Here is a 14,820-nt window from a genome sequence, read left to right as displayed (position 1 = left end):
TAAATTTAACCCGGTTGATTACATCAAAACTTACCCGAGGTACTTACAGCATGCAAATGAGAGAGATTACAAAATTCAGATTTTGGCCACATCAGGTGGCCATATTAGATGTCGACTATGATCGCTCGCCTAAGAGTGCGCAGGTAAAATCTTTTTCTCACTCTCTCTCTCTCTCTCTCTCTCTCTCTATATATATATATATATATATATATGATATGCTAAGCGACGCTTAGTGCGCAACCGTGAGCGAAATTCGACGTGGGCTATCTGACGCGGCTAAAATGTAATTTTTTTAATCTCTCTCTCATCCACATGCAACAACTTTTCTCTTTCTTTTTAAATTAAAATGAAATTTTATATTCTCTCTCCTATTATTACATGTAAAAAATTATTATGGTAATGATGACACAACATTGTAGCAGTTACTATGCAGTAGCTGCTACAACGGTGCAGAAGCTGCTACAACGGTGCAGTAGCTGCTACAACGGTGCAGAAGCTGCTACAACGGTGCAGTAGCTGCTACAACGGTGCAGAAGCTGCTACAACGGTGTAGTAGCTGCTATAACGGTGCAGTAGTTGCTACAAAGGTGCAGTAACTGCTCCAACGGTGCAGTAGTTGCTACAACATAGTAGCTACACAAATAACACTACTACACGTTATAGCAGCTACTATACAAAAGCTGTTATAACATGTAACAGCTATTATTTAGTAGCAGCTACATCACCTTTAAAAATTAACAACGCAGTGATTGTTGCATGCAATCAGATGAGAGAGAAATGAGAATTTTATAGTTGATACATACAAATGAGAGAGAAAAGTTGTTGCATGCAGATGAGAAAGAGATTAAAAAAATTGGATTTTGATCACGTCAGATAGCCCAAGTCAGATTTTGCTCATGGTTGCCCACTATATATATATATATATTGATTTTTATGCTTTTGAGATTACATATTGAGAACTATAAAAAAAAAATTAATCAAATCTCGGAGAAAATAATCTAGAATAAAATCTCTTCTATATAGAGATGTTGTTTAGCCATCTCTTCATCTCATTGTATGGTCACCGAAAAAATATAGTGATCGAATCTCGGAGAAAATAATCTAGAATAAAATCTCTTCTATCTAGAGATGTGCTTAGTCCATCTCTTCATCTCATTGTATGGTCACCGAAATATTTGAGATGAGTGAGTCACCTTTTCTCTTATAAGAACTGAAAAAGTTCACCTAGAGTTCATTAAACCTGCCTAGTTGTCTTTAATTAACTCAATGCCTTTTTATGACATTCTCAACCACCATTGTATTTTATTATTGTCTCCGGGGCCAACAGCTCGCATATATTAACATTATAATTATTACCCCTTTTTTTTAACAAACATTGGATTCGAGTTGAACATTCCTTCTCGCATTCTCAGTTGTATCGTTTCAAGTTTATCTCGTAGGCCTTTTAAAAACCAAAAACCAAAAACAATTCATCCAGTTTATTCCAAGTCTCAAGATAAAAAAACCGAAGGTGAACAGTTGGTATAAACGCCCTTTAAAATAATTCTTGCCCAAATCAAAAAAAAATAAAATAATAATAATAATAATAGAGGACATAAATGAAGCAATGTGAAAGAACAGTTGAGACGACCTCAATCAATGCGATGCTTCTTTGGAGTTTCCCTCATTTAATTTAGGCAACTCCCGTTCGATTAGGGCACCTACCGATTGACCCCTTGCTAGATTTGACCACCATTCGAAATTGTCATTTTTCATAGTTCAAAACTACCGATTCAAAATATCTCAATCTTAAATTTTAACCTTAAAAATAAAGTTATTTAGATTGAATTAATCGTACCTAGAAATCAATCCGTATATAACTAGTTGAATACGGAAGCATTTTACCATTGCATGGTGTTTACCTTTTCACTCTTATTACTAAAATACCAAAATATAATTTGTTATATGTTTCATTGAAATAAAAGAAAACCTAAATAATTGTCAAGTTTTGTCATATTTAAATGATATCAAAAATATCATGACTAACATTTCGTGGAAAGTGTCCAATTTAAATAGAGTGAAATTTCATCTATTAATTATTAAAAAAAATCATAACAAATTTTTAGAGTTTTAATTTAATTTTAAAATAAATATTTTTCTTATTTGAATGTGGCATCTTTGCATATATTTATGGGCTAGCTAAAGGAGGGGAAAATATTGTCCCCTCCTCTATTTAGGCTTGTTCACTTAGCCGACTCGATTTACATTAAAATTATCAAGTTTGCTCCACGCATTTAGACCATTTAACTTGCATAGTCAACTCTATCATAAAAAATTACATATTTTTCTGTTAAATAAAAAAAATTTAAGTACATGATTACGTTAATTAGTTGCTAAGTCCACACGACTTGGATTGATGACCTTATATTTGCCCACGATTTGCTAAAAACTTTTTGATCTTGTTTAAAATCAGGGAAGATGACTCGATAATTAAGTGGCATCGAGGTTTATTGTGAAAAGACTTTGAGCATGAGAGACCTAGTACCACGAGTGTGCTTGTGTATCAAAGAGAAAAACTAGAAGTAAAAAGAAATCAGTAGCGGGCCAGGGAGAGATCCCCGATGTAAACACTCCTACGCTCAAGTCAAATAAAGGATTATGGAGAAAATGAAGAATAGTGGTGACAAATAGTGAACTCTGATAGTAAAGTTTACTTGTACTTGTAGATGGGGACTCTCTTATATAATATTATTTTTTCTCTCTGTACTAATATTGATTCATTACTAAAATAGAGCAGACTATTCTAATATTTTGACACTTTTTTGAAATAGATCCACCATTCCTGTGCTTTGCATGATTGAAGCTTCCGTCATATGGATTGCACAGACAATATTCCCTTGATTCTCTGATAACTATTACACAAAACAATAAAAAGGGATATTAGATCATTGAGTTGATAGACCATTAATATATTTTAATAGTGGGTTGGCTGGGTCTCCTCTGACATCTGATCAAACCTCATTCTTAGACAGGGTTGGGGTCGACTAAGGAATGTCGACTATCTCGAGGACTCAACCTCCTTGATGACTTAGCTTCTTTGAAGACTCGGCTCGGCCTCCTTGAGGACTCGACTCGATCTCCTTGAGGATTCAGCTCAATTCAGACAAGGAGTCCAGTTGAGCTGAGAGGACTTAGGATCCAATTGTATGAAAGATTTGATTGACTGGCCTACTTGATCAAGCCATGCGACCATATTAGTCCCTAGTATTAATCTCTCCCTAATTTTAACCACTACATCAATCAACACTTTGAGACCCTATCTTATTGGCTGCATCACTTTTTAAACTACTTTTCTCTTGAATCTCACTCCCTATAATACATGATATCTTAGTTAGCCGTCATCTTGTATTAAAGTTTAAATATTGAAATATATATATATATATATATATATATATATATATTGATCCGGCGGTAAGAATGGGGGACCCACTTCCTGAAGGGTCCCGGCCTAAGAACGGATGGAGGGCTGGCCAAGCGGGTAATGGCCGCGCTAAGCAGGTCTGAGCGGAGCCAGAGATAACCCCGCCATGGGCTTGGGTTTCCGACGCCAAGGCGGGAGAATCGAATGGCCGAGCGGGTGTCTACCCGGCTGGAACCGAAGGGCCGAGCGGGTGGTCCGTTCGGCCAGGATAAGGGCGAGGATACAAAGGTTAGCCGAGCGGCCTATTCTTTCGGCTCGGGATATGGGATGTCAGCAAAGGCGTGTCTGATGATTATGCCGTACACAAGTTTGCACGAGGGAGGATCTCGCTATCACATCATAGAGAGGCTGATACAGTAACGGTATGGCCTTATGGATGTCCTTCTGACAGACTCATACCTGGGCATGGTCGAAAGCAGGTGATTGCTTTGATTGGCGCGCCCAGGCTCCTTCGAGAGGTCTATATAAGGTCTCCATTTCTTCACCGGAGGTACGCTGGTCTGAATCTTCGAAGCCACCTCTTTGTTATTCCTCGCCTGACTTGAGCGTCGGAGGGCCGTCGCCGGGACACCCCTCCCGGCTCGGTTTTGTTGCAGGTTCGCCGGAGCACTCGAGGATCCAGCAGAGAGCGCCACATCCCCAGCGTCCTTTGACTTCTGGTTCGGACAGGATCAATTTGGCGCCGTCTGTGGGAACGCACCTGCATCCGAGCAGAAGCAATGGACGAGGCTGGAAGACTACATACCGTGGTACTCTCACAAGAAGAGTTTGACGCTGTAGTCGAGGCGAGGGCAGCCAAGATAGTGGCGCAGCAAAAGGAGAAAGCACAAGCTGAGCGAGCGCAACAGAAAACAACCTCGGCTTCAGCAGGCCGGGCGGCGCAAGCAGACCGCCCGGAATATGTTTCAACAGGAGGGTTCCCTCGGGCTCTCTTCCGTACTCCCCCAGAAATCGCGCCCGCCCACGGGGAGCAAGGATCTTCATCCGATGAGCCTCCCATCCGGGATCATAGGAAGGGCAAAGCTCCCCGAGCGGACGCACCACCCGAGCAGGTTCACCGACAATTCTCTGAAGCCATACATCGGGATCCGTTACCAAAATACTATACACCACCGTCGATCGGACCTTACAATGGAACGACCGACCCCGACGATCATTTGGGGAAGTTCGACAGCATCGCCACCTTGCATCAGTACTCCGATGGCGTAAAGTGCCGGGTATTTCTCACCACTCTATCGGAATCTGCACATAGGTGGTTCCGGAGGCTGCCGGACGACTCTATCACTAGCTTCCAGGAGTTCCGAACGGCATTCCTTCATCACTTTGCAAGCAGCCGACATTATCAAAGGACAAGCGTCAGCCTGTTCACCATCAAACAAGAACCAAGAGAATCTCTCCGGGCGTATATACAGCGGTTTAATCAAATAGCGATGGACATCCCCACAGCCACCTCGGAGACAATGGTAAACGCATTCACGCAAGGCCTCGTGGAAGGGGATTTCTTCCTCACGCTCATTCGCAAACCGCCCAGAGACTACGACCACATGTTACACCGGGCGAATGAGTATATAAATGTGGAAGAGGCGGAGGCTGCCCGACGGAAGGGAACTCATGCCGAACGTCCGGCCCAAGCCGAACGGAAGCAGCCCGCTGCCCATCAGCCACCAAGAGGACCAAGAGTTGAGGCATCCCGGGCACATCATGCGAAATCCCCGGTGGTCCAAGAGGTAGCGGCCGAGCGGTCAAAGATGAAGAAAAAGAGGGTATGGACCCCAATGTTTTGCTCTTTCCATAATACTGACTCCCACAACACCCGCGACTGTCGGGGCCTGCCTTCAATCACCCATCCCGTACGACGGGGTGGCCCTCGTCGATCGCCTTCACCCGACCGCCGGCAGCGGCATCAAGAGTCCGGTCGGCGAACATATAGGAGATCTCCCGAACAGCGTTTCCCTCTAAGGCATGAAGATCGCTCTCGAAGGTCCAATGAGCGACCTAGGCAGTCCGCTCGGGAAGAGGAGAATAGAAACAACATCTCCCGGGGAGAAATCAATATTATTGCGGGTGGGCCGACCGGAGGAGATTCACACATGGCGAGAAAAGCAAGCGCTCGGCAGCTCAGAATCCATGAGGTGGGTTGCAGCCAAGAAAGGGCGAGCGGACCCAAGATCAATTTCGGGCCCAAGGATCTTGAGGGAGTTGAAGTGCCGCATGATGATGCCCTTATCGTCAAAGCTGTAATAGCCAACTACACCATCCACCGTATCTTCATTGACACTGGCAGCTCGGTCAACATCATCTTCAGAAAGGCCTTTGATCAACTATAAATCGATCAAGCCGAGCTGCTACCCATGACAACCCCCCTCTACGGGTTTACGGGCAATGAGGTTCTTCCGGTCGGACAGGTAAGACTGGCTATCTCCTTAGGGGAGGAACCGCTCCGGAGAACGAGGACAACAAACTTTGTGGTGGTCGACTCCCCTTCATCCTACAACGTGATACTGGGGCGACCGGCGTTAAGCGAATTCTACCGAAGATCAAATTCCATCGAGGACAAAGTCGGTGAAGTACGAGGAGATCAATTAGCCGCTCGGAGATGCTATGTGGAGATGGTTCGAGCCGAATCCAGCGCCGCCCGAAAGGCTCCACGGATCGAGGTACACGCCATAACCGAGAAACCCCCTAATTTATGATGAAAAGGAGGAGGTTCAGATCCATCCGAGCCGATCGGAGGCTACAACCTTTATTGCCGCCGACCTGGAGGACGAACAGAAAGAAGAAGTGGTCAAATGCCTCCAAATGAATCATGACGTCTTCGCCTGGTCGAGGCATGAGCTGCCTGGTGTCTCCCCCAGCATAGCCCAACATAAGCTTCACGTCCGGCCGGACGCTCGGCCAGTAAAACAAAGGAGAAGAGATTTCAGCGCCGAGCAGAATATTATCATTCGAGCGGAAGTAGAAAGGCTCTTAGAGGCCGGCCACATACGGGAAGTTCAATTCCCAAGCTGGTTAGCCAATGTGGTGCTCGTCTCCAAGCCGGGCAACAAATGGAGGGTATGCATCGACTTCAGAGATCTGAACAAAGCCTGCCCGAAGGATTTCTACCCTCTGCCCCGAATCGACCAGCTCGTAGATTCTACAGTCGGATGCGAGCTTATATGTATGCTGGACGCCTACCAAGGCTATCATCAAGTGCCGCTCGCCCCGGAAGATCAGGAAAAAGTTAGCTTCGTTACACCGGACGGGACGTATTGCTATACGGTGATGCCGTTCGGACTAAAGAATGTCGGAGCAACATATCAAAGATTGATGAATAGGGTCTTCCGCGAGCAAATCGGACACAACCTGGAGGTCTATGTAGATGACATCCTCATCAAATCCTTCCGAGCGGCCACTTTATGCAAAGATATGGAAGAAACCTTCCACACACTCAGAAAATATGGGGTCAAGCTAAATCCTCATAAGTGTTTATTCGGCGCCAAAGGAGGACGTTTCTTGGGCTATATTGTGACTGAACGGGGTATTGAAGCTAATCCTAGCAAGGTGAAGGCTCTTCAGGACATGCCACCGCCTAGAAGCATGAGGGAAGTACAGAGGCTGACCGGTCGGATTACAGCGCTATCACGTTTCATCTCCAGGACTGCCGACCGGAGCCTTCCGTTCTTCAAAATCCTCCGCAAAGCTACAAAGTTCCAATGGAATGAAGACTGCGATCGGGCCTTTGAAGAACTGAAGACGTACTTAAATTCCCTACCTGTGCTGGCCAAGCCAACTGTTGACGAACCGTTGCACATTTATTTATCCTCAACCAAGCATGCTGTGGGATCGGCGTTAGTCCGGTCGGGAGGTGAGGAGCAACCTGTATATTTCCTTAGTCATATCTTGAAAGATGTTGAAACTAGCTACACCGGACTCGAGAAGTTGGCCTTTGCTTTGATCCTTGCCGCTCGGAGGCTTCGTCCTTATTTCCTGGCGCACACGATTATCGTCAAGACCAATAGCCCGTTGGGACGAGTGCTTTTAAATCCAGAAGCTTCCGGACGGCTCATCAAATGGACAACCGAGCTAAGCGAATTTGATATCCAATATCAACCCCGTTCGGCTATCAAAGCACAAGCCTTAGCCGATTTCGTGACAGAGGTGCAGGACCCGGAACCTAAAGCTGTGTGGAAAGTGTTCGTGGATGGATCGTCCACTAGACACGGGAGCGGAATTGGCATAGTTTTGCTGTCCCCTCAAGGAGAGCGGATGCAGCTCTCCGTCCGGCTAGATTACCGAGCGACCAACAACGAAGCAGAATATGAAGCCCTTATTGCTGGATTGCAGGCCGCTCGGCACGTTGGAGCCGCCCGGGTCATCCTCTATTCAGGTTCCCAGTTGGCTGCTCAGCAAATCTCGGGGATTTTTGAGATAAATAGTACAAGGATCAAGCTCTACGTGGAAGCTATTGAAAAACTTAAGCTCAACTTTAGGGAGGTGATTATTCAGAAGATCCCCCGGGCGGAGAATCAAGTGGCGGACGAATTGGCCAAGCTGGCAAGCGCGTTATCCCCGGTCGGCTCTCAAAAGTCGATCGAGCAAGTATCTTTAGTAGCACATGTCGATCGGATGGAGGGCATCACATACCCGAGCGACTGGAGGACAACTATTGTGGAGTTTTTGCGCTCGGGAGCTACCCCATCCGACCGGGAAGAAGCTCACTTACTAAAGAGAAGGGCTAGTCGGTTCACCCTCGTAGGAGATCAACTCTACAAGAAGGCATTCTCTCGTCCGCTCCTAAAATGCGTCAGCTGGGAAGATGCCGAGTACATCCTTCGAGAAGTGCACCAAGGTTCGTGCGGTGGACATCCAGGCGGACGGTCATTAACCAGGAAGATTTTGCTAGCCGGGTATTTTTGGCCAACACTTCAAATGGATGCTGCCCGGACCGTGGCAAATTGTCTATCCTGTCAGAAGTATCACAGCATGTCCCACCGACCGGCAGATGAGATGAAAGCATCAACTGTGGCCTGCCCGTTCGACCAATGGGGGATGGACATCGTGGGACCCTTCCCCATGGCTACCGGGCAGCGGAAGTTCTTATTGGTGGCGGTCGACTACTTCTCAAAATGGGTAGAAGCTGAGCCACTTGCAAAAATATCCGAGCAGATGGTTAAAAAGTTCATATGGCAAAATATCATCTGCCGCTTTGGCATCCCAAGACGACACGTCTCCGACAACGGACGTCAATTCACGGGGAAGTTGCTCGGGGAGTGGTGCGAAAGTTATGGCATCGAGCAGCACTTCACATCGGTGGCATATCCCCAGAGTAACGGTCAAGCCGAGGTAACCAACCGAGAGATTCTCAGAATTTTACAAACTCGGCTCGACCATGAAGGAGGCAGCTGGGTAGACGAGCTGCCGGGAGTCCTATGGGCTCTCCGCACGACACCAAAAGAGGGAACGGGCGTCACTCCATTTCACTTGGTATATGGAGGCGAAGCAGTCATCCCGATTGAAGTTGGGGTGGAGTCCGTTCGGGTGCAAAACTATGATGAAGATAACGCCGAACGGAGGAGCATGGAGCTAGACTTGGTCGAAGAGGAAAGAGCTAAAGCGTCCGTCCAGCTGATGGCGTACCGGCAACGTATGAAACAGAACTACAACCGGCGCGTGATCCCCAGAGCCTTTCAAGTAGGCGACCTAGTTTGGAAGAAAGTTAAGCCGGTCGGAGATGTCGGCAAGTTGGAAGCTCCCTGGGCAGGACCCTTTGAAGTGGTCGAGAAGCTCCGTTCGGGCGCTTATTACCTCAAGGACGCGGAAGCTCGGATGCTGGACCGGCCCTGGAGTGCAAATCACCTTCAGCCATATAGAGCTGGGTGAGAGGTGCGTTGTTGCTCTATTTTGTGTAAATTCTAAATAGCTGTACTCCTTTTGTCGCAGGAAACAAATTATTCCCAAGGCATTCTGTATTCATAGCCGAACGGCTGGTTATCCGAAGGCCCCCGAGCCGCTCGGCCGGGAGGTTTATATATGCAAGCTCAGTTAAAGATCGGGAGACGGACTGGCGTTTATAAACCCTCCGGCCGGGAAACCGGGAGACGGTCCGGCGTCTATAAACCCTCCGGCCGGGAAACCGGGAGACGGTCCGGCGTCTATAAACCCTCCGGCCGGGAAGCCGGGAGACGAGCTGGCGTCTATAAATATCCGCGCCGACGAGCTTCGTCGTTAAAGATCGAGAGCCGCGCCGACCGGCTATAAATATCCGCGCCGACGAGCTCCGTCGTTAAAGATCGAGAGCCGCGCCGACCGGCTATAAATATCCGCGCCGACGAGCTCCGTCGTTAAAGATCGAGAGCCGCGCCGACCGGCTATAAATATCCGCGCCGACGAGCTCCGTCATTAAAGATCGAGAAACGTCCGAGCGAAATGCCGACGAGCTCCGTCATTAAAGATCGAGAGCCGCGCCGACCGGCTATAAATATCCGCGCCGACGAGCTCCGTCGTTAAAGATCGAGAGTCGCGCCGACCGGCTATAAATATCCGCGCCGACGAGCTCCGTCGTTAAAGATCGAGAGCCGCACCGACCGACTATAAATATCCGCGCCGACGAGCTCCGTCGTTAAAGAGCGAGAGCCGCGCCGACCGGCTATAAATATCCGCGCCGACAAGCTCCGTCGTTAAAAATCGAGAGTCGGTCCGGCGACTATAAATACCCCGGGCGGACGAACGAATATCAGAGAATAAGAAACCGCGGAAACCACAAGTATTAAAACATTTAGGCCCGCTCGGGCGTTGGTCCTTCGATACTTGGCGTTTGTTGAGTTCACACTGGCTAGATACGTGTAGAGCGAGTAGACCCTCCTGCTCGGACTTTGTTTAATGGGTTAAGCTGACCGGCCACGTGACGGAGAACGCTTAAGAGCATGACTAACTCTAAGCATAAACGTTAAGCAAACAGAAGAATATTATGGATAGGAAGACACAAGCAAAGACATAATTACATTAAAAGGGAAGCATGCCGAACGGCAAGTACAAAAAGTTGCGCTAGGCTTAAGAAACGTAAAAACAAGGTACAGACAAGGAACACTCCTCACTCAGGGTCTTCGAAGTTGAAGAAGTCGTCCGGAATGTCGTCTATCATGGCCGCCAGATCGGAGGCGGGAATGTGCATTCCCGCAGGAAGGTGGCCACCCTTCTTCAAGTAGGCCACAGTGACCTTAACGGCCTCGGCAAAGGTCGAAGAGATGCTGCCGCCAAATTTCGTGCCAAACCTCTCCGAGCGGAGGTAATCTTGACGTGCAGCAGCCAGACGACTCGGCTCCCCTTCCTTGTAGTTTCTGAGCGCCGCCCGGGAGGCAATCAGTGAATCGTGGAGGACTTTCTGATCCACCTCCGCTTTCGTGCGTTCAGCTGAGCGCCCATCCCGTTCGGCAGTTAGTTGGGCTTCCAGCTCCTTAGATCGCTGATCTAGGGCTCAACTTTCATTTTGTCCATATCGCGATCGCCCGCTTCTTCCGGCTACTGGCGCGCTTCATGTCTTCGTCGCGCTTCTTCACCAGGCCTTCAAGTCGAGCCACCTCTGTAGCCAGGTCGGCGACCTTCTTCTGTTCGGCCTCACGGGCTTGTTTCTCCCGCTCGGCCGATGGACCCCCCGAGACTTGGAGTTTTTCCATAAGATCCTCCAGCTCGGCCAACCGATGGCTAGTGGCGATTTGCTCAGCCCAATGCTATAAGGGAAATAATAAAATCAGGAACCGAACAGTAGCATGACACAGGAAGAAAAATGAACCTACCTGAGTGGCCTGCTGCATGTGGTTATCGCCGAGCTGCTTGGGCATCATGAGGGCCACCCGAATCTGGGCGTCTTCGAAAAGTTTGGCGAGCGGACCCGTCAATGTTATTTCATGAACGGGGCTCGATGGCCGATCGGCAGACAATAAATATTCCTCCGATGGGAATCGAAGGGTAGTCTTGATGGTCGGGTGGCCGGCCGACACTTCTTCAGCCGCAGTCGCCTGGCCCGAGGACTCCCCTATGGTTGAAGTTTCGCCCAACCGTCGTAAGCGACGGCGAGTCCGTGGAGGAGAGCCAAAAGGCTGTGCGATGGGCGAGGCCACGGAGGTCCTGATCTGCGACGGCATGCGATCTGGAGAAGCGATCTCGATCGACGCCTGTGGTTCACCCTCTTGGGTCGGCGGAAGGCTGGAGTCTCTTCGACGTTTCCGCCGAACTTCCAGTGGTGAATCCCCGGCCTGGGGGACTCCCAGCTCGGCTGGAGCAGAGGAAACAGGATCCGCCTCAACCTCCGTTGAAGCGGATGGGGCAACTTCTGTTTCAGGGGCGGATTGCGCCCCCCCCCCTCTCCTGCATCTGCCGGGCGGCTGGGGATGAGACCCCGCTCGGCGAGTTCTTTTTTAGTAGCCGCCTCAATTTCCACGGCTTTCAATTTCAGCTGATCAGTAGTCTTGGAGCACCACATGACTTCAGCTGCAGTAGAAAAAATTAAAATCAGTTAGATAAAAAAGGCGAAGGGAGTAAAGAGTCCTTACCCATGCGGTAGGGGAGATTGGCCCGAACGGGAGATAATCCAAAAATGTACAACACCCCCTTGAGAAGCAACTGGTCGATTTTGTACCGCTGACCGGACAACCAGTTTGCCGCATGAAGGTAGGCTGGATTGCTTCTGAATTTGCCGAGCTCCGGCTGGGTCGGCACAGCGGTCTGCCATTTGGTTCGGATATAGAAGAAGGACTCCTTCCAGTGCTTGTTGGAGGTCGGCATATTCTCAAAAAATTTGAAGCCTATTCTACTTTGGAAAATAAAAGTACCCAACTCGGATTGTTTGGGGTAGAAGAAGTAGTGGAATATTTTGGGGTCGAGTGGGATACTGTGCAGCCTAAAGAGGACGACCACCCCGCTCAGCAGCCTAAAGGAATTCGGCACAAGTTAGCCGAGCGGGATGGGAAAATAATTACAAACTTCCAAAACAAAAGGATGGGTAGGAAATCTAAGGTCGCCCTGGAATTGGTCCAGAAAAAAACAAATGGTACCGATCGGCGGGTTATGGGGCTGGTCGGTCGGGTCGGCTACAACTATTTCATGGTCGTCCGGGATCCCGTACGTCCGAACAAGACGCCGAGCGCTCTCTTCATCAAACCGACTCTCCATGGTCGCATACCATGGACCGTGAACGTTGGTGGCGGGTTCGGAGGTGCTTGCCATCTCGGAGAGACGAAAGGATAGCAAGAAATCGAATGAATAGGAACAAAAGAGGCCAAAGGATAGCAAGAAATCGAAGGAATGGGAACGAAAGAGGCAAAATGAGCAGGGAAGACCTAGTAAATGAAGGAAAAAGACTCACTGAGAAGGAAACGGGCGGAAAGGATCACCGGTGAGATGATAGCCGCCTAAAAATAGAAACTGGATTGCCGGAGGTCGCAGCAACAGAAGAAGCAGAAGGACGAAGCGCGAGCAAGCGTGCGGCCAAAGAGGGAGACTGAGGCTTTATACGGCCGAGGCCGGTCGGCCTCCGCCGTCCGATCCAGGTCACGAGAAACGAGGACGTCATCGGGCCGTCCATTTCAAACGATGGCGTCCCATCAGAAGTAACGCCGCCGCCACGCAATGGTCGACACGTGGCGCTGAGCGATTCGGCGCATTTAATGTGCACCATGCCACGCACGCATAGCCTTAATGGAATGGATTGCCGCCGTTCCCGAGGGGATTTAGACAGGAGGCAACGACGACAGGCCGCATAAGTCACATCTGAGTGAGCGCCGAACGGCTGAATTCGGCGCACACACCGAGCGGCCTGTGGAATACTTTTAAAACAAAAGGCGACAAGCACCCGCTCGGACACATAGTCCAGTCAGTCGGACTCACTGCCTCCTTCGACGACTTGAAGGGGAAGCAAGTGATCCGGCGGTAAGAATGGGGGACTCATTTCCTGAAGGGTCTCGGCCTAAGAACGGATGGAGGGCTGGCCAAGCGGGTAATGGCCGCGCTAAGCAGGTCCGAGCGGAGCCAGAGATAACCCCGCCATGGGCTTGGGTTTCCGACGCCAAGGCGGGAGAACCGAATGGCCGAGCGGGTGTCTACCCGGCTGGAACCGAAGGGCCGAGCGGGTGGTCCGTTCGGCCAGGATAAGGGCGAGGATACAAAGGTTAGCCGAGCGGCCTATTCTTTCGGCTCGGGATATGGGATGTCAGCAAAGGCGTGTTTGATGATTATGCCGTACACAAGTTTGCACGAGGGAGGATCTCGCCGTCACATCATGGAGAGGCTGATACAGTAACGGTATGGCCTTATGGATGTCCTTCTGACAGACTCATACCTGGGCATGGTCGAAAGCAGGTGATTGCTTTGATTGGCGCGCCCAGGCTCCTTCGAGAGGTCTATATAAGGTCTCCATTTCTTCACCGGAGGTACGCTGGTCTGAATCTTCGAAGCCACCTCTTTGTTATTCCTCGCCTGACTTGAGCGTCGGAGGGTCGTCGCCGGGACACCCCTCCCGGCTCGGTTTTGTTGCAGGTTCGCTGGAGCACTCGAGGATCCAGCAGGGAGCGCCACATCCCCAGCGTCCTTTGACTTCTGGTTCGGACAGGATCATATATGTTTAAGAAAATTAATCCTCAAATATTTTAAATTCTTGAAATCTAATATATATAGTTTAATCCCTTGGCATTTATTTTGTCAACAAAGTCTAATTAATATATGTGGTTGGTCATGGTGAAAGAGGATAAATTATCTAAAATTAAAAATGTATCTTTCTCAAATCTTTTGACTTAGGTTAATACAAACACTTTAATAAATAAAAATCGAAGCTCAACTAGTCGACTCATTCTTCGATACAAGTCGAAGGTGGAGAAGCTTCATACAGAACGTTACATTGAAAGCACAGAACATAAATGGAAAACTCGAATACAGAAAGTGTTCTTCTTCAATGAAAAAAATCAGAGCTCTATTTATATCCCACTGGTTGAAAATAACTTTTTGCTGACGTGACGACTCGAGGCGGCCCTAGCTGTGTGCTTTATCTGCTCGCAACGGCTACGTAACAATGTGATGATAAAGTTTTATCACAATCCGGGTGCTTGGATCCAGTCCAAGTGCCCGGAGTGTTGCTGACGTGGATCCAACGATGATTCACAACAACGTTTTGCGTTAGGGCACTTGTTCAGCACTAAATTGGACCAAGCGCCTAGACTTGGTCCAGGCGCCCGAACAAGGTCAACTCTGCATTGACTTTGTCTAGTCTTCCACTTCGGTTGCTTGAGTGATTTTTCCACCATCCAAAGTTGAGCTCACTCAAACCCAACTCCGGCCTTTTTCTCGAGCAGTCTTCTATTCCGACTTCTCCTTTCTCGAAAATGTCACGC

This window comes from Zingiber officinale, chromosome 9B (genome assembly GCF_018446385.1).
Source record: "Zingiber officinale cultivar Zhangliang chromosome 9B, Zo_v1.1, whole genome shotgun sequence".
Lineage (NCBI taxonomy): Eukaryota > Viridiplantae > Streptophyta > Magnoliopsida > Zingiberales > Zingiberaceae > Zingiber > Zingiber officinale.
The sequence above is the reverse complement of the archived record's forward strand: the minus strand, read 5'-3'. Positions refer to the sequence as shown.